General features: G+C 38.8%; 1 long non-coding RNA gene across 4 annotated transcripts in view; it reads right to left on the reverse strand.

Moving 5' to 3' along the window:
* LOC122811334 overlaps window positions 1-23,323 on the reverse strand; it is a 590,182-nt gene that overhangs the window by 485,981 nt on the left and 80,878 nt on the right. For 2 of the 4 annotated variants that reach the window (XR_006366238.1, XR_006366239.1), the window contains exon 2: window positions 20,684-20,800. The exons of the other annotated variants lie outside the window; for them this stretch is intronic. This is a non-coding gene — a long non-coding RNA (uncharacterized LOC122811334). The remainder of the gene's footprint in view (window positions 1-20,683; window positions 20,801-23,323) is intronic. 4 annotated transcript variants of the gene reach the window in all.

Here is a 23,323-nt window from a genome sequence, read left to right on the forward strand (position 1 = left end):
GGACACCGTTTGGTCCCATTGATGCTGTGTTTTTTGCTTTGGAGAGGGCAGCTCTTACCTGACCATCTGAGATGTCAGGGGGGCAGCACTCTGCTGGGATAGATATTTGCCCTTTTGGTGGGGAAGGGGGGGGAGAAGTTTGTGCTGAACCTGTCAGCTAGGATGTTGGCAATGTCAGTGGGTTCGGTGTATTTTTTGTCATTTTGGACTAATTCTGAGCATATCTGGGAATTCCTACCCAGGTTCCTAACATAACTAAAGAAAGCCTTGTGATTATCCTTAGTGTCCTGTGCAATTTTTCTCTCGAAGCTGGCCTTAGACAATTTTATGAGTGCCCGTAGTTTTTTGCTGATACTGATCAGAGATGCCTTCCCTTTTTGGGATTTTGCTCTATCATGTAGTAGCTTCCTCCTTCTATTGCATAGTTTGTTTATGGCTGGGGTCCACCAGACAGGATTTCTGCCTTTGGAGGATTGGGTCTTGGTTTTATTTGAGATTGCATGATCCATGCATTCCTGAAGGTGTTCATAGAATGCGTTTATAAAGGATTCTGTGGTCTGGGCCATATTTTCCACAGGCCCGGGGGCTTTGAAGGATTCCACCTCGGTTTTGAGGAGTGTGAAATTTGCTTTAGAGAAGTTTTTCACTGTGGTTTTCTGGGCAGGGGGTGTGGTCGGGATGTGAATATACAGTGAGATTAGTTTATGGTCTGATCTTACCAGTGAGGGATACACTTCTGGTCTGGAGCATAGAGTCCCCATGTTGGTGATGATCAGGTCCAGTATGCTTTCCCCTCTTGTGGGAGTGATAACAAGTTGTTCCATAGCATTTGAGTTTATAAATTCTAGGAACCTTTGGGCTAGGGTGTTGGAGCTAGAGTAATGCTCCCAGTCTATGTTTGGGTAGTTGAAGTCACCCAATATAATGGTGTTTGGAGAGACCTTCATATTTTCCAGTGTTCTCAGGAAGGCCGAGTGGGGTTCCTGGGTTTGGGAGGGTGGTCTGTAGCAGGCTATAAACTGGAAGGCAGTTTTACCCACTGTTAGTTGCACATGGATAGTCTTTGATGCTTTGTGCTGTGCCACCAACCTGGAGGTGTGGGTATCTTTGACGAATATTGATACTCCCCCTCCTTTTGTGGTTCGGTCCAAGTTTTGGGGCCAAAAGCATGGTATGAGGTATAACCTGGTAGTGCTGGGGTGCTCTCGGGAGCCTTGAACCAGGTTTCTGTTACTGCACAGATATCGATGTTCTCCATGCTAAGGAGAGTTTCGAAAAGTGCATCTTGAGGTTTAGACTTCTGGCATTGAGTAGCATTACTCTTAGTTTCTTATCCCTTGTGATACCTATGGAGGTGGGTTTGTCTTTTGAGCCTTGCCTAAAAAAGGCACTATGGGGTAACAAGAGCCTTTGCCAATATCCGAAAGCCCAGGGGTGACAGGTGCAAGCCATCCCTAGTGAAGCATTGTGGCTTGTCGAGCATGTCATCCCAGGCCGACAGGCATTGGATACCCTTTGAATGACACCAATACTTAAGCCAATTGTTGAAATTGATCATCTTGTCTTCATATTGTGGCATCATTCTTGGTGAGGGTAAGATGCTTCTCAAGGTCAGGGTCATACCGGCCTGGGCTACATGCTCAGAGAGCTCCTCTATGTCTCTTTTCATGTAGTCCAGGGAGGTACATCTCAGGTCATTCACACCAGCATGGACAATGACTGAGTCATATTTGTACTTGCCTTGGAGTGACCTGAGTGCTTGTGTTATGTGGCGGATCCTAGCGCCCGACAGGCAGCTCACCGTGACCTTCTCCTTGTTCAGCCTGGTGAGTGGGACGTCAGTGTGCCTGACGATAGAGTCACCTATTACAAATGTATCAGGTGTGTTGTTTAGCCTTAAGGGCTGTGACTGTTTGGCACACTGGCTTTGTGAGCTATGTGTTGCACGTGTTTTGTTTTGGGGTAGCGTTGCTTGGGTGTCTGCTTTGGAGGTCTCTGCTGCTTAGGCAGATTTTTATTTAGAGCCTCGAGTATGTTTTTGTGTGTTTATGTGTTTGGTTTGCTGTCGTGGTAGGTCTATGTGAGACTGGAATTGTTGTGAGTGTGGTTTCCTTCTCCTCCTGACTGGTTACGCCAGTACTGAGTTGAGAGAGCTTAGCCTCCAGTTTGGCTATATGGTTGCATCTCTCACATGTGTTGGAATTTGTTGGGAGGAGGAGAGGGTTGTCTGTGTACATGAGGCAGTTGTAACATTGCCTCAAGATTCCCAGATTCACCAGCTGGACTGGAGAGGAGATTGACAACTGACAGTTGGACATGCTAGAATAGTATTGGGAATTCCTTTATAATTGAAAAAAGGGCCAATGGGAACAAGGCACTCAAGGGGAGTTGGTGAGGGTGTAGTAAGGCTGAGATTGAACAGTAGTTTTATGTTTGGGTTTAGTTCTTCTTGGAGTTCATGTAGGATGCAGCCCAGGACACCGTCTGGTCCCATTGATGCTGTGTTTTTTGCTTTGGAGAGGGCGGCTCTTACCTGAGCATCTGAGATGTCAGGGGGCATCACTCTGCTGGAATAGATATTTGCCCTTTTGGTGGGGAAGGGGGGGAGAAGTTTGTGCTGAACCTGTCAGCTAGGATGTTGGCAATGTCTGTGGGTTCCATGTATCTTTTGTCATTTTGGACTAATTCTGAGCATATCTGGGAATTCCTACCCAGGTTCCTAACATAACTAAAGAAAGCCTTGTGATTATCCTTAGTGTCCTGTGCAATTTTTCTCTCGAAGCTGGCCTTAGACAATTTTATGAGTGCCCGTAGTTTTTTGCTAATACTGATCAGAGATGCCTTCCCTTTTTGGGATTTTGCTCTATCATGTAGTAGCTTCCTCCTTCTATTGCATAGTTTGTTTATGGCTGGGGTCCACCAGACAGGATGTCTGCCTTTGGAGGATTGGGTCTTGGTTTTATTTGGGATTGCATGATCCATGCATTCCTGAAGGTGTTCATAGAATGCGTTTATAAAGGATTCTGTGGTCTGGGCCATATTTTCCACAGGCCCAGGGGCTTTGAAGGATTCCATCTTGGTTTTGAGGAGTGTGAAATTTGCTTTAGAGAAGTTTTTCACTGTGGTTTTCTGGGCAGGGGGTGGGGTCGGGATGTGAATATCCAGTGAGATTAGTTTATGGTCTGATCTTACCAGTGAGGGATACACTTCTGGTCTGGAGCATAGAGTCCCCATGTTGGTGATGCTCAGGTCCAGTATGTTTTCCCCTCTTGTGGGAGTGGTAACAAGTTGTTCCATAGCATTTGAGTTTATAAATTCTAGGAACCTTTGGGCTAGGGTGTTGGAGCTAGAGTAATGCTCCCAGTCTATGTTTGGGTAGTTGAAGTCACCCAATATAATGGTGTTTGGAGAGACCTTCATATTTTCCAGTGTTCTCAGGAAGGCCGAGTGGGGTTCCTGGGTTTGGGAGGGTGGTCTGTAGCAGGCTATAAACTGGAAGGCAGTTTTACCCACTGTTAGTCACACATGGATAGTCTCTGATGCTTCGTGCTGTGCCACCAACCTGGAGGTGTGGGTATCTTTGTCGAATATTGATACCCCCCTCCTTTTGTGGTTCGGTCCAAGTTTTGGGGCCGAAAAGCATGGTATGAGGTATAACCTGGTAGTGCTGGGGTACTCTCGGGAGCCTTGAACCAGGTTTCTGTTACTGCACAGATATCGATGTTCTCCATGCTAAGGAGAGTTTCGAGTGCGTGCATCTTGAGGTTTAGACTTCTGGCATTGAGTAGCATTACTCTTAGTTTCTTATCCCTTGTGATACCTATGGAGGTGGGTCTGTCTTTTGAGCCTTGCCTAAAAAAGGCACTATGGGGGTAGCAAGAGCCTTTGCCAATATCCGAAAGCCCAGGGGTGACAGGTGCAAGCCATCCCTAGCGAAGCATCGTAGCTTGTCGAGCATGTCATCCCAGGCCAACAGGCATTGGATCCCCTTTGAATGACGCCAATACTTAAGCCAATTGTTGAAATTGATCATCTTGTCTTCATATTGTGGCATCATTCTTGGTGAGGGTAAGATGCTTCTCAAGGTCAGGGTCATACCGGCCTGGGCTACATGATCAGAGAGCTCCTCTATGTCTCTTTTCATGTAGTCCAGGGAGGTACATCTCAGGTCATTCACACCAGCATGGACAATGACTGAGTCATATTTGTACTTGCCTTGGAGTGACCTCAGTGCTTTGTGTTATGTGGCGGATCCTAGCGCCCGACAGGCAGCTCACCGTGACCTTCTCCTTGTTCAGCCTGGTGAGTGGGACGTCAGTGTGCCTGACGATAGAGTCACCTATTACAAATGTATCAGGTGTGTTGTTTAGCTTTAAGGGCTGTGACTGTTCGGCACACTGGCTTTGTGAGCTATGTGTTGCACGTGTTTTGTTTTGGGGTAGCGGTTGCTTGGGTGTCTGCTTTGGAGGTCTCTGCTGCTTAGGCAGATTTTTATTTAGAGCCTCGAGTATGTTTTTGTGTGTTTATGTGTTTGGTTTGCTGTCATGGTAGGTCTATGTGAGACTGGAATTGTAGTGAGTGTGGTTTCCTTCTCCTCCTGACTGGTTACGCCAGTACTGAGTTGAGAGAGCTTAGCCTCCAGTTTGGCTATATGGTTGCATCTCTCACATGTGTTGGAATTTGTTGGGAGGAGGAGAGGGTTGTCTGTGTACATGAGGCAGTTGTAACATTGCCTCAAGATTCCCAGATTCACCAGCTGGACCGGAGAGGAGATTGACAACTGACCATTGGACATGCTAGAATAGTATTGGGAATTCCATTATAATTGAAAAAAAGGGCCAATGGGGAACAAGGCACTCAAGGGGAGTTTGTGAGGGTGTAGTGCTTTTAATTTTTTAGTGCTGACTTATATAATTGCTTTAGTGAGCAAGTGCCAGGTAACTTAAATGCAATGTGTTACAGGTAACGTAAATGCAAAAAACGACAAACAGTAACTTTCTTTCAAGTGAAACAAGGAAATAAGTACAGTAAGCAATGCAAATATCACTAGGGATCCACAGAAGCGCTGAAAAGCCATGTTTTAGGTGGAATTAGTGTTTCAGGGAAATAACAAGCAAACAAACAACAAGCATACAAACAAAGCTAGATTCAGCAGGCCTGGTTCTAGTCTATGCTACAGCAAACAAGGTGTAACAATTTCAGTAAGAAACAGTTCAAATATGCAGGCACTATAGGTCTTTAACCGGAAATTCCCAGCTCAGAAAGGCAGAGTCCAGCCTCTCCTCCCACAAGAGTGCAGACCACGAACCTTCTTAATGTAAAATAACTGGCCTGAAGCCCAAGTGCTTAAACCAGAACTAATATATATATATATATATATATATATATATATATATATATATATATATAGTATTGTATATCTATATATGTATATGTATAGATATTGCATAACTATATATATATATATATATATATCTATATATATATATATATATATATATATATATATATATATATATATATATATATAGATATATATACATACATACATATATAGATATAGTATTGTATATAAAATGGATGAAATATCGATCTCCATAATGTCAACACAGAGACATCAACAGGCTACTTCTCATGCACTGAGGATTAACCTTGGAGCATGTAAAATAAAAAGCAAGTTATCTCCCCTATGTGGGGCCTGTGCGCCACCCTCCAACTAATTATATATTAAGTCCAAGATCACAGAATCCCTGGGGAAAGGACAAATTTCCCTACCAGGGGACTGTCAGTCTTGTACACCTGTCAAATCTGTGACTAATAGCAGCAATGAATTAAAGGTGCAGAGCACAATAATTCAAACACTATTAAAGTAAGTCTTAAAACTTACATACTAACTCAAATAAAAAGTGTGTATGCAATCAGTGTACAATATACAAGGATTGTGTTAATGTCATTAGTAAAAAGTTAAAAATACACTATTGTGTAAGATTTCTTAATTTAAGCAAACATGGGATATTACAATTCTCATTCAAGCCAGGCAAGCAGAAAGCATTAAGTGCTAACTGCCATTCTAGTTCTCGTACCTCTAATAGTACTGGATATGGGCCACCTCTAATGTCAGGAAGTACCTGATCAATAGCTTGGAACGTGAAACTATGTCCGCCATTTAATGAAACATGTTTTGCTAAAGCATTTTCTGTTTTATTTTTGCTAATCGCATAAGAGTGTTCGTAAATTCTCTCACAAAGCTTCCTGTCCATTTTCCTTATATAGAAAGCCAGACATAAGGTACAGGAAGCTAAGTAAACAACACTCTGGGACTCACAATTCAACTTATGGTTGATGTAAAATTTACATGTATTCAAAGAATTACCTGTTTTTATGTATTTACACATCCTACATGCTCCACACATAAAGGTTCCAGTAAGTCTAGAAGTAGAAGTCTAGAAGACCCACAGGGGAATGGTTTTCCTTCTCTACTTTCACAGGACTGGATGTTTACCAAGTAATTTTGTTAGACCAGAATAACTTAGACCGTGATCTGACCGACGGGTAGGACTTACTTGAGACCCAACACCTTTGAAGCGCCTTGTATGGATTTATAAAACTTTGGGGTTGGATAACTTATATTTGACGAGAACTTAACAAAGGTATTGTGCCTAAGGTCTCAGGGTTTCTAAATAATAACCCAGGTTATACCTGGTAGTGATTTTTCACAAAGAACTTATTGCTTGCTTTGATCCAATGTGGTTTTAAATTAAATAAAGTTAATTATTAGAAAGAGAAAATGAGCTTTCTATATTGCAACACAACAAGACTCATCATTACAAACGTAGCTACATCATGAACTTTTAGATTCAGCTACCTGCATTATGGCTCAGGAGAGGGATGTTAAATACTCAGTACTTACATGGTACTTGATGCATTGAAATATAAAAAGTTAAGGAGGGACATTTTAGATTATCAGGAGGAGAGCGGCTAAGCCCTAACCCTCACGTCCTAATAGATAACACACTTATAATCAGAATCTAGAACTACCTATAGATCTAAACGACTAATCCCATTATGTTTAAGGAGAATTCTGAGGTGAAGTATTCTCTACGGATGAGGGGCAGGGGGGAAGGTTTTGAGGGTATTTAGTCAATATGTAGATCGAGCAGAGAGGACAGCAGCCTTTGCATTCCAGCGAAGACCACCCCCTTTAGTCCAGGCTCCGCAGGTCAGGGGGCTGAGGGGGCCCCACTTGGGTATGGAAGAAGAATAGAGGGCACGTATGGTGAGTATGTGACCAGTTGTTCATTACACCGTTAGTTTCCAAATCCTACACTATGCTTTTAATTTCAAAAAAGCTTTTTAAATTAGTATTTACATATCCTACATGCTCCACACATAAAAGTTCCAGTAAGTCTAGAAGTAGATTTAGTGCTTTTAATTTCAAAAAAACTTTTTAAATTAGTACCTCTTCTATAAACAATACTGGGTGACTGGCCAATTCTGTCAAGTAGGGAAGAGTCCTTATAAAGGAAACTCCAATTTTTGTGGAGAATTAATCTAAGTTGGTCACTGTCTTTACTAAAGGTGGTTATAAAAGTATTGCATAAAGAGGTCTCCCCAGTTTGCTGAGTCATTGAAGGTTTTATAAAGGTAACCAAGTCACTGTTTGTTGACTGTGTAGTTTGAATGGCAACCTGGCTAGGTGGTGACTCTAAAGGGTTTACATCAATGACAATGGAAGGTGAGGTCAAGAGTGGTTGAACTATACCTCTACTCCGTTGAGTTGACCTTTCACTATTGAACGTTTTTGCCTGTAAGGGTGTGCACTAGAAAAATGTAAATAGGAGTTGCAATGTGTAGGTTTTCTATAAATTTTGGAAACATATCTCCTATTTACTATATCTTTTTTTATATTCACGTCCAAATAGTCAATACTAGTAGTGTGAAAAGTGTAAGTAAATTTAAAAAATGGTGTAGTAGAGTTAAAGTAATCTATCATTTGTTTAGCTTGTGATTCATTTCCTTTAAAAATCACAAAGATGTCGTCTAAAAATCTGGTATAAAAAGTGAAGGAAGTGTAAATTTCAGAGTTATTGAATACAAAATATTCTTCCCACTGAGCCATAAACATGTTCGCCACACTCGCTCCGCAAGGGGAGCCCATAGCAACTCCATGTTTTTGTAAATAGATCTTGTCGTTAAAAATAAAAAAAGTTGTTGGAAAGCAGTTGCCAGGTCAATATCCCTTTGTGGAGCTTTTTTATTTTTCATATAAACTTCTACCCGCTCAACTGCTTCTAAGTGTGGAATAGAAGTGTATAGGTCGACTACATTGATGGTAAGAAAGTTGTCTTCTTGGTTAACTTCTAAAATGTTCAAATTTTTCAACAAAGTCCATGAATCTTTGCATACTCGTGACTCAAGTTTAAGATATTTTTGTAATATTGAGTCAATGAGTTTTGCACATGGATATGTCAAGGAACCTCGACTGTCAATAAGTGGATGCATAGGAGGGTCATGTTGGTTCTTATGAATCTTTGGTATTCCGAACATGACAGGTGTTTTTGGGTAGAGAATATTAATGTAATTGAATGTATCCAGGTCAATTTTGGCTTCTATAAACAGATCTCTGAAGTACACTCTAATCCTTGATTGTTGCAATATTTAGTTCATTAAGAGATGCCTTAGCATAGACCGGACAATTCAAGGCTAACTCCATTTTTTATTATAATCAGTGATGTCAAAGATAACAAGTCCACCACCTTTGTCTGGTTTAACTAAACAGACATGAGCTGATCTAAGTAGTTTTAGTGCTCTTAACTGTTCTATAGTGATGTTGCTCTGTTTATAAAAAGTATTACTAGCTCTAATGGAAGGTATGTGTCTAATGTCTAACTCACACACTCTACTACACCATTTTTTAAATTTACTTACACTATTCACACTACTAGTAATGACTTAACTGAAGAAATCGTAAACAAATGGAGTAGAGGTATAGTTCAACCCTCTTGACCTCACCTTCCGTTGTCATTGATGTTAACCTGGTAGAGTCACCTCCTAGCCAGATAGCCATTCGAACTACACAGTCAACAAACAGTGACTTGGTTACCTTTATAAAACCTTCAATGACTCAGCAAACTAGGGAGACCTCTTTATGCAATACTTTTATAACCACCTTTAGTAAAGACAGTGACCAACTTAAATTAATTCTCCACAAAAATTGGAGTTTCCTTTATAAGGACTCTTCCCTAGTTGAAAGAATTGGCCAGTCACCCAGTATTGTTTATAGAAGAGGTAATAATTTAAAAAGTTTTTTTGAAATTAAAAGCACTAAATCTACTTTTAGACTTACTGGAACCTTTATGTGTGGAGCATGTAGGATGTGTAAATACATGAAAACAGGTAATTCTTTTACAGTATTGAATACATGTAAATTTTACATCAACCATAAGTTGAATTGTGAGTCCAAGAGTGTTGTTTACTTAGCTTCCTGTACCTTATGTCAGGCTTTCTATATAGGGAAAATGGACAGGAAGCTTTGTGAGAGAATTTACCAACACTCTTATGCGATTAGCAAAAATAAAACAGAAAATGCTTTACAAAACATGTTTCATTAAATGGTGGACATAGTTTCATGTTCCAAGCTATTGATCAGGTACTTCCTGACATTAGAGGTGGCCCATATCCAGTACTATTAGAGGTATGAGAACTAGAATGGCAGTTAGCACTTAATGCTTTCTGTTTGCCTGGCTTGAATGAGAATTGGTATTTCATGTTTGCTTAAATTAAGAAATCTTACATGATAGTGTATTTTTAACTTTTTACTAATGACATTAACACAATCCTTGTATATTGTATACTGACTGCATACACACTTTTCATTTGAGTTAGTATGTAAGTTTTAAGACTTACTTCAATAGTGATTGAATTATTGCGCTTTGTACCTTTAATTCATTGCTGCTATTAGTCACATGACTTCATGCTACATGGTTTAAATGCTGTAGAAACTGTGTAACTGCTGTTTGTCTGTGTGTCTGAAGAAGTTACTTTACTTAAAGTGACGAAAACGTGAGAAAAATTTTTATTAAATTGACTACGTTAAAAGAAAGTGTTTTTTGGGATTAACATCTTTTTCTGCTGGCTATTGTTGGGCTCCTGTTCTGTTTTGAACTATTCAGAATTCATATTGAAGGAATGAAAATACTGATTTAGACCACAGAGTAGCTGCGTATTGGAATACATTAAATTCTGGGGTTACAATAGTGAAAAATTGAACATTTTCAGCTATGAAACTTATCAAGACTATATGATGATAAAATTAATTCTTGGTTATTGAGAGTTTTGAAATGTATAATACTGATGATATGAAACCCCTTTTCATGGTTCATTGGGGTAAGTCTCATAATGAAAAGGTCATGAAATTTTCATGGAATTCTGGCTTATAATTAGTTCTAATGTATCCTTTTCTAACGTCATTGGTCTTAGAATTAGAACACTCACCAAAAACAAAAAGCATAAAAATGGAGAGTTTACATACAACTGTCCCATGCTCCAAAAGTGCTATATACAATGATTAAAGTGACATACAACTGCCCCATGCTCCAAAAATGCTATGTACAATGATTAAAGTGACATACAACTGTCCCATGCTCCAAAAGTGCTATGTACAATGATTAAAGTGACATACAACTGTCTCATGCTCCAAAAGTGCTATGTACAATGATGAAAGTGACATACAACTGTCTCACGCTCTAAAAGTGCTATGCACAATGATTAAAGTGACATACAACTGTCCCATGCTCCAAAAGTGCTATGTACAATGATTAAAGTGACATACAACTGTCCCATTCTCCAAAAATGCTATGTACAATGATTAAAGTGACATACAACAGTCCCATGCTCCAAAAGTGCTATGTACAATGATTAAAGTGACATACAACTGTCCCATTCTCCAAAAGTTCTATGTACAATGATTAAAGTGACATACAACTGTCCCATTCTCCAAAACTGCTATGTACAATGGTTAAAGTGACATACAACTGTCCCATTCTCCAAAAGTGCTATGTACAATAATTAAAGTGACATACAACTGTCCCATGCTCCAAAAGTGCTATGTACAATGATTAAAGTGACATACAACTGTCCCATGCTCCAAACGTGCTATGTACAATGATTAAAGTGACATACAACTGTCCCATTGTCCAAAAGCACTATGTACAATGATTAAAGTGACATACAACTGTCCCATTCTCCAAAAGCGCTATGTACAATGATTAAAGTGACATACAACTGTCCCATGCTTCAAAAGTGCTATGTACAATGATTAAAGTGACACACAACTGTCCCCTGCTACAAAAGTGCTATGTACAATGATTAAAGTGACATACAACTGTCCCATGCTACAAAAGTGCTATGTACAATGATTAAAGTGACATACAACTGTCCAAAAGTGCTATGTACAATGATTAAAGTGACATACAACTGCCCCATGCTCCAAAAGTGCTATGTACAATGATTAAAGTGACATACAACTGTCCCATGCTCCAAAAGTGCTATGTACAATGATTAAAGTGACATACAACTGTCCCATGCTCCAAAAGTGCTATGTACAATGATTAAAGTGACATACAACTGTCCCATGCTCCAAAAGTGCTATGTACAATGATTAAAGTGACATACAACTGTCCCATGCTCCAAAAGTGCTATGTACAATGATTAAAGTGACATACAACTGTCCCATGCTCCAAAAGTGCTATGTACAATGATTAAAGTGACATACAACTGTCTCATGCCCCAAAAGTGTTATGTACAATGATTAAAGTGACATACAACTGTCCCATGCTCCAAAGTGCTATGTACAATGATTAAAGTGACATACAACTGTCCCCTGCTCCAAAAGTGCTATGTACAATGATTAAAGTGAAATACAACTGTCCCATTCTCCAAAAGGGCTATGTACAATGATTAAAGTGACATACAACTGTCCCATGCTCCAAAGGTGCTATGTACAATGATTAAAGTGACATACAACTGTCCCATTCTCCAAAAGTGCTATGTATATATGTTTTGCATATATATATATATATATATATATAGGTCTACTTTAAAACACTAAAATTTCATAACATTGAAATTAAAATACTGAGACCAAATCATCGAAATCTCAAAACACTGAAAACCCAAAACAACAAAAACTCAGGACACTGAAAGTGTGCATCATAACATTGAAAATTGCAATGCACATGTAAATAACATCCACTCCACCTTTACCAACACCAAACTAACAAACACTCTTCTTACTACATTTCTACAGGGGGGCAAGCCCCCCTGCACCCCCCATGTGGGGGTCTCTGCCCCCCACATCTCCATAAATTAAATATACTAACTCCAAGATCGCACTATAGTGGAAAAATGTTAATTTCCTAACCTCACTGTATTACAATCACCATAAAGAGTGTAATCTATATCACTTACCTGTATGGTCTAAACACACATACAGATTGGTAAAATAAACACTTTTTCCCCTACTCACTTCCCCCAGCACTTCTCAGAACACTAACTTAACTTCCATGAAAGCAACGCATCCATATTTTATATTCTGTATGGTGATCATGTTACAGTGGGGTTAGGAAATTAACTTTTTTCCACTGTAGTGCAATCTAGGAGTTGGTATATTTAATTTATGGGGGATGTAGTGGGTCTTGCCCCCCTGCAGAAATGAAGTTAAATGTGTGTTTATTAGTTTGGTGTTTTTATAGCTGGAGGGGATGTTATTTACATGCGCATTGTAGTTTTCAATCTTATGAAGCAAAGTTTCAGTGTTCTGAGTTTTCGTTATTTTCTGTTTTCAGTGTTTTATATTTTCGATGTTATGGTCTCAATGTTATGAATTTCAATGTTATGAAATTTCAATGTTTTAAAGTAGACCCATATATGTATATATATATATATATATATATATATATATATATATATATGTATATATATATATATATATATATATATATATATATATATATATATATATATAGATGGGTCTACTTCCCTTGACCTAAAATCCATTTGATTGACACCCAATTGACCTAAATTTCATTTGACCGAAAACTCATTTGACTGACTCCCATTTCACAGACATTTAGGACATAGACTTGTTGTGGGTTTTCCTTCATCTGTGACTTGCTTGTGATAGAAAGAATTACTGTAACTTATAATGCTGACTGTTAGAATTCTGATAGTCATGTAGAAAGTTGTGTTCTAGTGTTTCTAAATGTGGGTTTTTCTATTTACATTTTTATGGGACGCATCTAAAGTAATTTGGCAAATGTTTTGTGTTTTCCCAGCAGTAGTGGCAATGTGTAGAGTACTGTAAGGCAAGTTAAAGGTATATGCCCTTTTCCCCACTGCAGTGCGATCCTGGAGTTAGTATATATAATTGGGGGTGTGGGGAGCACAGCCCCCCACATTCGGGTGTGGAGGGGCTTGGCCCCTACCTAGTTTGGTTGTACATTGTCCCGTTTCTGTTAAGAGGGTTAGTAAGTATTTTTTAAGTTCTGTAAAGGGTTAGTTATTGGTGTTCTAAGTGTGCTTGTCTATGGTTTAAGATTTAGTATGTTGAAATTCAGCATTGTAAGCTGTCTGTGAAATGGGAGTCAGCCAAAAGAGTTGTCAGTCAAATGAAATTTAGGTGTCTGTCAAATGAGTGACAGTAAAATGAGTTTTAGGTCAAGTGAAATAGATCAATAGATCTATATATATATATATATATATATATATATATATATATATATATATATATATATATATATATATATATCTATGGATCTACATTAGTAGATCGGCAAGTTAAAAAAGCGAAAACGAATTCACCGATGCCAGAAGATCACAAATCACTTCACCGACGCCAGAAGATTGACAAGGCAGAAGACCGACGGAGGAAGACACCGACGCTGAGAACACTGCGATGGGGAAAGGATGTGTAAGTATGCGGTAGTGACGGATGATAGGGTGCGAGTAAGGTAAGTGTGCGATGTTGACGGTGTGTAGGGGTAGGGGTGGGATAAGTGAGTTAGGGTTAGGGCGCAGGTTAGATAAGGGTGCGAGTAAGGTAAGTGTGCGATGTTGGTGGTCTGTAGGGGTAGGGGTGGGATAAGTGAGTTAGGGATAGGGCGCGGGTTAGGTAAGGGTGCGAGTAAGGTAAGTGTGCGATGTTGGTGGTCTGTAGGGGTAGGGGTGGGATAAGTGAGTTACGGTTAGGGCGCGGGTTAGGTGAGTGTGCGATAGTGATGGACCTTAGGGTAAGGGTTTGGGTTAGGGTTGTAGATAGTTGTGTATGTATGGGTTAGTGTTCGTTTGTAAGGATTTTGGTGTGCTTGTGTTGTGTGTGTGGGTTTTGGATAGGGGATTTGCTTAGTTTGTTGGTATGATGTGTCGGGTGTATGCGATGTCATGTTTGTGCACTGTCGATCTTCTGGCGTCGGTGAAGTGATTTGCGATCTTCTGGCGTCGGTGAATTCGTTTTCGCTTTTTTAACTTGTCGATCTACTAAGGTAGATCCATATATATATATATATATATATATATATACACACACACACACACACACACACACACACACACACACACACACACACACACACACACACATACATACAGAGTGGTAATATTTGACAGTTGGCAGCAGAGTCATTCTGGTAGTGAGGCCCCAGAACATACAGTGTAATGCAGGCTGCCTTTGTTACTCCACATGTCACTTTTCTGAGAGCATCTTATCCTCTCCACATTCCAGAACATTCCATACAATGCAGTATTCCTTTCATCTGCATGCATGCAGTTCTGTATTTGTTTCTCACTGTTGGCATGTCACTGCAGATCATGTCATTCACCATGATGGATTGTGAAATCTGTGCCACAGGTCTTGCAGAAAGCATATTTTAGCTCATGTCTCCTCACAGAAAGCTAGTCAAAGGCACTTGCCCAACTTGGTTGAAAAATTGTATAACCCCTTCTCTTCTTTGGATGCCATCTATATCCATATCCCTGTCCTCATTATGAGGTCTATATTAGATCAGTGAACGCTTAAAAAAGCAGACGCTGATTGATCAACCTTATGTAAGTGAAAGCTTACAATCTCGAACTGTCAGATCAGCAATTTTTTTCCTAGGGAAAAAAATTGCTGATCCAAAACACATACACACAATACAAGCACACCAAACAAACAGAAATCCACACACATACACCTAAAATCTGACACCTAACCCTACACTAAACTATGCACACACCACTAACTATCCATTTACCTTAACCCAAACCCTAACGCTAAGGTCCGTCAATATCGCACACTCACCTCACCCGCTCCCTAACCCTAACTCACCTAAACCCACCCTAACCCTCACGTCCACACAATCGCACACATACCTAACCCGAGCCCTAACCCTAACTCACCTAACCCACCCTAACATTCACATCCACACAATCGCACACTTACCTGAATCCAACCCGTAACTTTCCACCACAGCACTGAAAATACCGAAGCAACCGAAACGGACAACCAAATTCTTTCCCTAGGAAAAAATTTGGGTTTCTGTTGCTTCGATATTTTGAACATTCGCTAAAATAAGGTCGATCAATCAGCGTTCACTTGTTTAAGCATTCGCTGATCTAATATAGACCCTCATTATGACATGATTGTTATTGAAAAAGACAAAGAAATGTGATTATAATACAGAAAGAAAAAAGTGACAGAGCCATCTTCTCATAATCAAAGAAATGGTGCAATAGGCCCACAACCTACTCACATCACTGAAAATTTCCTGCCTATGCACCATCTTCCTCTGCTCGTCTCTGCTCCTTTTGCTCACTATAAAGGCCTGCATGATCCAATTCAGTGTACTTTAGCTTGCTGAAAGTTTGTCACTCCCCTGTTTCCACGCTGACACTTGCAATCCTCCGGTGCTCACTCGCCCACCTAAGCACTGTTGCAGAAGAGAGAATGTTTCATTGCAAAATGACATTTGCAGTATGCTCAAAACACCCTTGATTTTATTTCAAAATCCATGTTAAGGATAAACAAACCCAGCTTAACAAATGTACTTGCAAAACACTTTTACAACTGAAGCATGAAATGTAGCTAAGCAGTAGCAATGACTATATAAACTACATAAATCATGCCAATATTACTTGCACTTCTCCACTGTCACAGTTTCAGGTGTGTAATAGCCCTGCCCTACACACTGCTCTGTACCTGGCAAAGGTGCCTTGAAAAGTTATACAAACTATGGCACTCAGTACTTTTACAGAGGATGTGACATTAACAAAAGGCATATGTCTTAGAACGGTCATGACCAAATAATGCAAGATCTCATATCTTTAAGCACAAAGATAAACAAAGCATAAAGGAAGACATTCCATATCCCAACAAGGGACATCTGTAGAACAAGAAATCCTAACTTCCTACTTCAGAATCCAAACAGCACACTTTAACTGCAGCAAAAAGCCCCATTATAAAGAAAATATACAAGGGCTGCAGTGATACTACCATGAATGTGCTTCATTTCCAGTTGTGGAAACATGACTGGAAAATAATGCCATTATGAGTTAAACAATCAAGGATAAACCAGAGCAGAATGAGGGACAAAACCAGAATTAATCAAGGACACAAGATATTGACACTATTAACCTGAGGCATTGACAAAATAAAAAAAAATGTGAATTAATAAACATTTTCCGAAGTAGAAGACGTCTGTAGCTTTGTCATTATTAAATTACATGCACAACATTTTCGACAAAAGACACTAGCGTAGCTCTCAACAAATCAGGGACAATCCAGAAATAATCAGGGACAATCAGAGGCATTTAAAATATTAGTGTAACTTGAGACATTGGCAGGATAAGAGAATGTGAATTAATAAACATTTTCTGAAACGACAAGGTTATAATTCTAATTCTTGCCTAGTGCACAAAACAGCGACAAATTCAAAAATAATCGAGGACAGAGACACTTAAAACATTGGAGGAATAATTATCAGTTTTACGAGGGAGTGAAAGGGATAGACCCACCTAACACTGGAGTCAAAAGCAAGGAATAGGCAGTACACAAATAAAAGATATAGAAACTGGAAAACATTGACTTTTGCAAGAACAACTCCTGAACTTCCAGAGAAGTCATCCCGATATAGATATCACAGGCATATGATGCGAGACAGCACCAAAGTGACAAAAACACTGCATTACGGCATGTGCCATCAGAACAGGAACCCTTATAACGTCACATCAAAAGACACCCAAGTATACTACAGGAACTACAGCTCATAGTCTTAACCCTGTCACCAACTGCCAGACCAAAAGAAGGTGGGCATTACAGATTTGGTGGCATCTTCTAAGTTTATAAGTAGTTACTAGGCTTGCAGTTGAGGGAACCACTTTAGAGCCTAGCTCAAATCCACAGTTGTCCTCAGCAGTCTCAGGTTAAGTGACTTGCTCATGGTCACACAGCAGACAAATAAGGGCTGAGGGCAGCAAACTCTGTACCACAGGAACTAAACCTCACAGCCTTAACCCTCTGCGTCAACTGCCAGACTCTCTGTTTCTTTGACTGTTTCTTACTAGCTAATGTACTTGCCACTGGATCATAGTCTGCACCCTCCCCCAAATGAACACTTGAAATCTGTCAGTGGTTGATCATGATTTGTTATACATTCTGAGTCTTTTTTACAGCATCTGCACATTATACTATTACTTTTTTATTAGCATTTTTAGCTCAAGTTATTTCTCCCTTTCTGTAGCCATATTCTCTCCTTTTATTGTTTGACCACTGATTATACAACCTCGTCCTTCTTGACTATTTTCTCTGTCAAGTTCCATGCTCCTTCATTTTGAAATGTTTAATCCTGGAACTCCTTCCAACATTCTAATATTATACACACCGCTACACTATCCAGGAGTTTAATAATAACATGGCAGTCAGGTATGAAGAAGCAGAAAAGTAGTAATCAGTGCATTCAATGAAATAATGAGCGTGATTCCAGCATGGGTTTCAGAGATATACAGTCACTAAGAAACGAGCGTATAAAACATTTAAGGAACAAATGGTTTAAGTATCTACATTATAGACAAACTAACAAATCAAAATGCATCTCCAGCACATATAATTAAAAAGGGGACCTAACCAGCCAATCAGGATGACAGATGGTAACACACCACTCTATCATTCAAAAAGACACGAAAAAAGAAGAGACATAAACTATGGATAAAGCTGAAACAGCAATTTAAATGCCACATAAAAACTATGCTTTGATTATGGCAGGTTGGCATAATGGTTAAAGTGTTTACCTTACAGACACAAGCTGCAGGGTTTGATTCTCACATGGTGTAATTAGGTAGGCTTAAAATGGTTCATGAGAACAAACAGCCTAGTACTAATCTATGTACATAAAATGGATATACGATTCAATAGAATACAGTACATTCAATAGAATACAGAGTGTGATTTCAGTACTGGTTTCAGAGATATTTAATCATTCAAACCCAGGTACTTATCAGCCTGCAATTCTACGATCCTTTTAAGTTCTTTCTTTTCAGTTTATTATTTAAATCCCTGCCTCTGATACCATCTGCAAGGAGTTCTAATACTGAGAATTTAAAATGATGTCCCTAACCATACTTCTTTATATGTTTAGCTAGGGCACTATTAGGCTTAACATTTTTGATATCATTATTATGCTTAAGTATTCTCTCATTTAACATCTGATTCGTTTGACCTAGGTAGAACGTTTTACAGTGCATGCATCTGCATAGTAAACAAGATTCTTATTTCTGCAGTCTGCATAAAAATCTAGTTCTATTTTATATCCAGTAGTTGAATGTTCAGTGTAAGAGCTAATGAAAATGCATTTATATGCGCTACTGGGCCTACAAGGAAAGTACCTGTTCGTACTGATTCCATTGACTTAGATATAGAGTGTTGCTTGTAACAAAGTTACATTTCAGAGATGCATTATTTCTAAATGAGAATCTGGGAGTTGGGGGTTAAAATTGTTTTTCAGTCTTTATCAGCCAACAAAAGTGGCCAGTTCTTTCTAATTATATCACACACATTTATATCTCTAGAAAAAGTGAATAAAACTCTGGTGTCTTTTATGTGAGGAGATTGACTGTCTACAGTTTGTAAATTATCACTTTGTTCAGAAAAGTAAGGTTTAGCAAAACTATGTTTTCCTGAATGATCTTCAGAGACTGTGTCTTCAGTCTCCTTCAGGGTATAACCTCTGTTCAGAAAATCAAGTGTCATTGTCTCAAATAATGCATTTAAGTCTTCATCATTATTATTATGGAGCCTCGTGGATCTCAGAAATTGTCCTTTCAAAACATTTTTTGGAATGTGCCTAGAATGCATAGTTTTCTTACGTAAGGTGCTATTCTTTTTACAGGGATTTTTTTTGTATAACTTAGTAGTGAATTTGCAAAGCATATCCATATTTACTGAAATATCTAAGAATTCAATAGATTTATCAGAATATTTATATGTAAATTTTAAGTAATAAGTCATAGTGGTATGTAAAAAAATATTGGCTACAAAGTGCTTTTAATAACATATAGCAAGTGCCTGTTTGAGTTCCCATTGTGTTAAAACAAGTTTGGCATAACTATTCGCACAGCCTGTGCTCATTGTGACACCAAATCTTTGTAAATAAAATTCTAAGCCGAACACAAAGACATTATTTTCCAATATCATTTATAACAGTGAACAAAGTAATTCTATTTTTGAATTTGAAAAGTCACTGTTTGTAAAAACATCTTCACATTCTCCATATCAGATTTGTTATGAATTACAGTGAAAGAGAAGTGATGTCTAATGTCACAAAAAGAAACTTATCGTTTTTGTTGACTGCTTTAGACCATCTGAATAGGTCTTCTAAAACTCTTTAGTGTCCTTTAAAACTGTCTGTGCACCTTCGGGTATTGGTTGTAGAGTTTTAGCTACAAAAATACACAACGGTTTTGTTACCCAACCTCTGCTGGACAAGATGAGGCACATTGGTGGGTCAAAATAGTATTTGTGCACTTTCGGTAGGCCATACAATATCAGGATCAGTGGATGGTCTGAAATAAAGTAGCTATAGAGATCTTGTGTAATCAGACCAGTCATTAAAAAGGTCATATACAAAACAAAAAAAATTAACCCTATCAATCTGGCCCTGTGCTTGATATTTATAGCGCCGCATGTAGGTGGCTTCATTACTCAACAGATTATTCATCTTAAAGAGTCTACCATGATCACTATGCATCCACCCTTGTCTGCTGGGTATATTTCTAAGTAGGTGGTATCTTGCAGTTTTTTCAAAGCATTCATCTGTCCTTCTGTAAGATTATAAAATAACAGTTTGTGCCTCTCATTTAATGTTTTACGAAACTGATCTTCACATAATTCAGTAAAAGCTTCTAAGAGTAGAGGTGGGTTGGGTGTAAAGATGCTGAGTGTCTTAAAAACTGAATGGGAGCTGTTCCATTCAGGAAATAGCAGAGACAAGGATATGTTACAAGCAGAGACTTAAATAAATTAAAACATCATTTAGATCTGTCTTGCTGGAAAAAAAGATAATCTTTGCTAAGCAGTGTTATCTGCTTCTCAATTGGATAATATGAAGAGATGCTGAAAATTAAGTTATTGTATTCTTGTTGTGAGTATTCATACCTGTTGACTTGTCCGAGAGGTTCTGCTGATGTATTTGTCTTCTTCTCACTCCACTTCTTGACAGTCCCTTTCTTACTTCTCTTTCGATGGGCAGTGGTTCCAAGAGGCAAAAAGGTGCTGAAGAAAAATCAGTGGATGTAGAAGGTTGAGCGCTATTCTTATTCGTCAATTTATTACAAGGCTGCGGTTTCATTGGATGCATGTCAGAAGGTAGAACCCATAGCAGACAAAGCCACAAAGCCATGTTTACTAAAATAATGAAGACTCATCTTCATTAGCTGAAATTTCATGTGTTATGTTGGTGATTGTTATTCTGATTTCCAGTCAGCAGCACAGCTATTTTGTTTGTAATTTTTGTGGTTTATATAAACAAACCAAAAGCAAATGTATGCATGTCTCTAAGAGATTAAAAGCAAATTTTAACAGCAGAATACTAAGTTAAGAAAACTGGTAGAAGAAATTCAAGTTTTGTTGAGAGTAACCTAGTCGAAAGTGTCAGATTCTGTCAGTCTCTTTGTTTTTTGTACTTACTACCAGTTTTTGAATTTTACAGGTCTTTTGTGGAAGATGGAAAAGCAGTGGCTTTGGCTTTGAGTACAACTTCACAAAAGCAAGGCATTGTCTGAATTGGTAGCCACCTTTTTTATAATATGTTGCCTGATAGAAAATAGGATAAGATTATATTAAATTCTCTTAGTCACTGAGCAATCAACTTTGCAAAACATGATGCGTGTGAAATTGCTTCCCTATAACTTGTTGAGTTGAAACTGGGCACAATTGTATCAGTTGAGTTCACCTCACTGATATTGAACCCTCCAGTTGTTATTTTTCATAGGAGATTAGAGCCAGTGTAGATTTTCAATGTGATTTTGCAGTGATTTACTTGTTTTTACAAATATCCTTTATCTCTGTGTTGGTGCATCTGTGCAATTAGTATATATAAGCCCAAGGTGCCTGGGGGTGGGCTTGTCCTTCACATAAGCAAAGCACAGGATGCTCCCTGTGAAAAAAAGGTGACATTTAACTTTTTCATTTTAAATTGTTAAATTAATGACTCATCATGCCCATGATACTTAGGAGTCTGTGCACTCGGCATGCTCATTATATTTACATACATGTGCTTAGTGTGCTCATCATGCCCACGATACATACAGTCTGTGCACTCAGCATGCTCATTATATTTACATACATGCAGTTAGTGTGCTCAGCATGCCCATGATACTTACATATATGCAGTCAGTGCAATCAGCATGCCCATGAAACTTACATACATGCATGTAAGTTTCATGAGTGCACTGGCTGCATATATGTAAATTTCATGGGCATGCTGCATGCAGTGACTTCATCTATGTAAGTTACATGGGCATGGTGAGTGCACTGACTGTATGTATGTTCTGTAAGTACCATGGGCATGCGGAGCACACTGACTGCATGTATACAAGTTTCATGTCATATTAAGTGCACTGACTGCATGTATGGCAGTACTATGCACATGCTGAGCACACTAACTGCAGGTATGTAAGTATCATGGTCATGATTAGTGCACTGCAAGCATGTATGTAAGTTACATGGGCATGCTGAGTGCACTGACTGTATGTATGTACTCTTAGTACCATGGGCATGCGGAGCACACTGACTGCATGTATACAAGTTTAATTTCATATTAAGTGCACTGACTGCATGTATGCCAGTACTATGCACATGCTGAGCACACTAACTGCAGGTATGTAAGTATCATGGTCATGATTAGTGCATGGCAAGCAAGTATATAAGTTACATGGGCATGATGAGTGCACTGCAGGCATGTATGTAAGTTATGTGGGCACGATGGGCATGCTGAGTGCACTGACTGCATGTATGCAAATATGACAGTATCACAGGTATCTGTTTCTTTCACCTGTATTAGTCCGTTCATTTTGTTCATGCCATGACATTGGCTCTGACAATAAATGTAAATATCATTTTACTTTATAACCTAATTCATGTACCTGGATCTCTTAGGCTCAGTTGTAACATAAAAATTTTGACATCAGAAATGCTAGCCTGAGTATAGTGCTCTAGACTGCTACATTAAGTTTTTAAATATGTTTCACTATCAGTATAAGATTTGACTGTGGGTGCATTGATTTGTAGGCTGACAAAAACGTTACTATGTGCATCCCTCTGGTGACCTTAGATCCATTTAAATTGCAACTTGAACTTACAACACTATTGCATAATAATGTGGCTAACACCCTACAGTGTCTGTAGCTGAATGCCATATACATCAACTTTTTGGCATATATTTGTGACATACATAAGGTAATAATTCTATACTGATGTTGCTTTTTTTTCTGCAGTACCCAAAATTTATATTACCCTTTATTTTCTTCATGTCCATCCATCCGCAGCCCTTTTTCCCATTTTTGCACATGGGGTTGGGGTGTCACTCCAACAGTGACAATCATCTAGAGCCAAGGTTCAATTCCTTCTTCATGTCTAACCCTGCAATTGTACCTACACCTGCTATAGCAGCATTGAAGGTCAACGCTGGGGAGGAGGAATAAACAGATCTAGCTGACTGTAAATGACAGTGTGATTTTAGCATTCCGAAAAGAATGCCAACAAAATAAGTGTGTTAGCTGGCATTCCGAAAAGAAT

This window comes from Protopterus annectens, chromosome 1.part1, assembly GCF_019279795.1.
Source record: "Protopterus annectens isolate FY-2018-M chromosome 1.part1, PAN1.0, whole genome shotgun sequence".
In the NCBI taxonomy this organism is placed as follows: Eukaryota; Metazoa; Chordata; order Ceratodontiformes; family Protopteridae; genus Protopterus; species Protopterus annectens.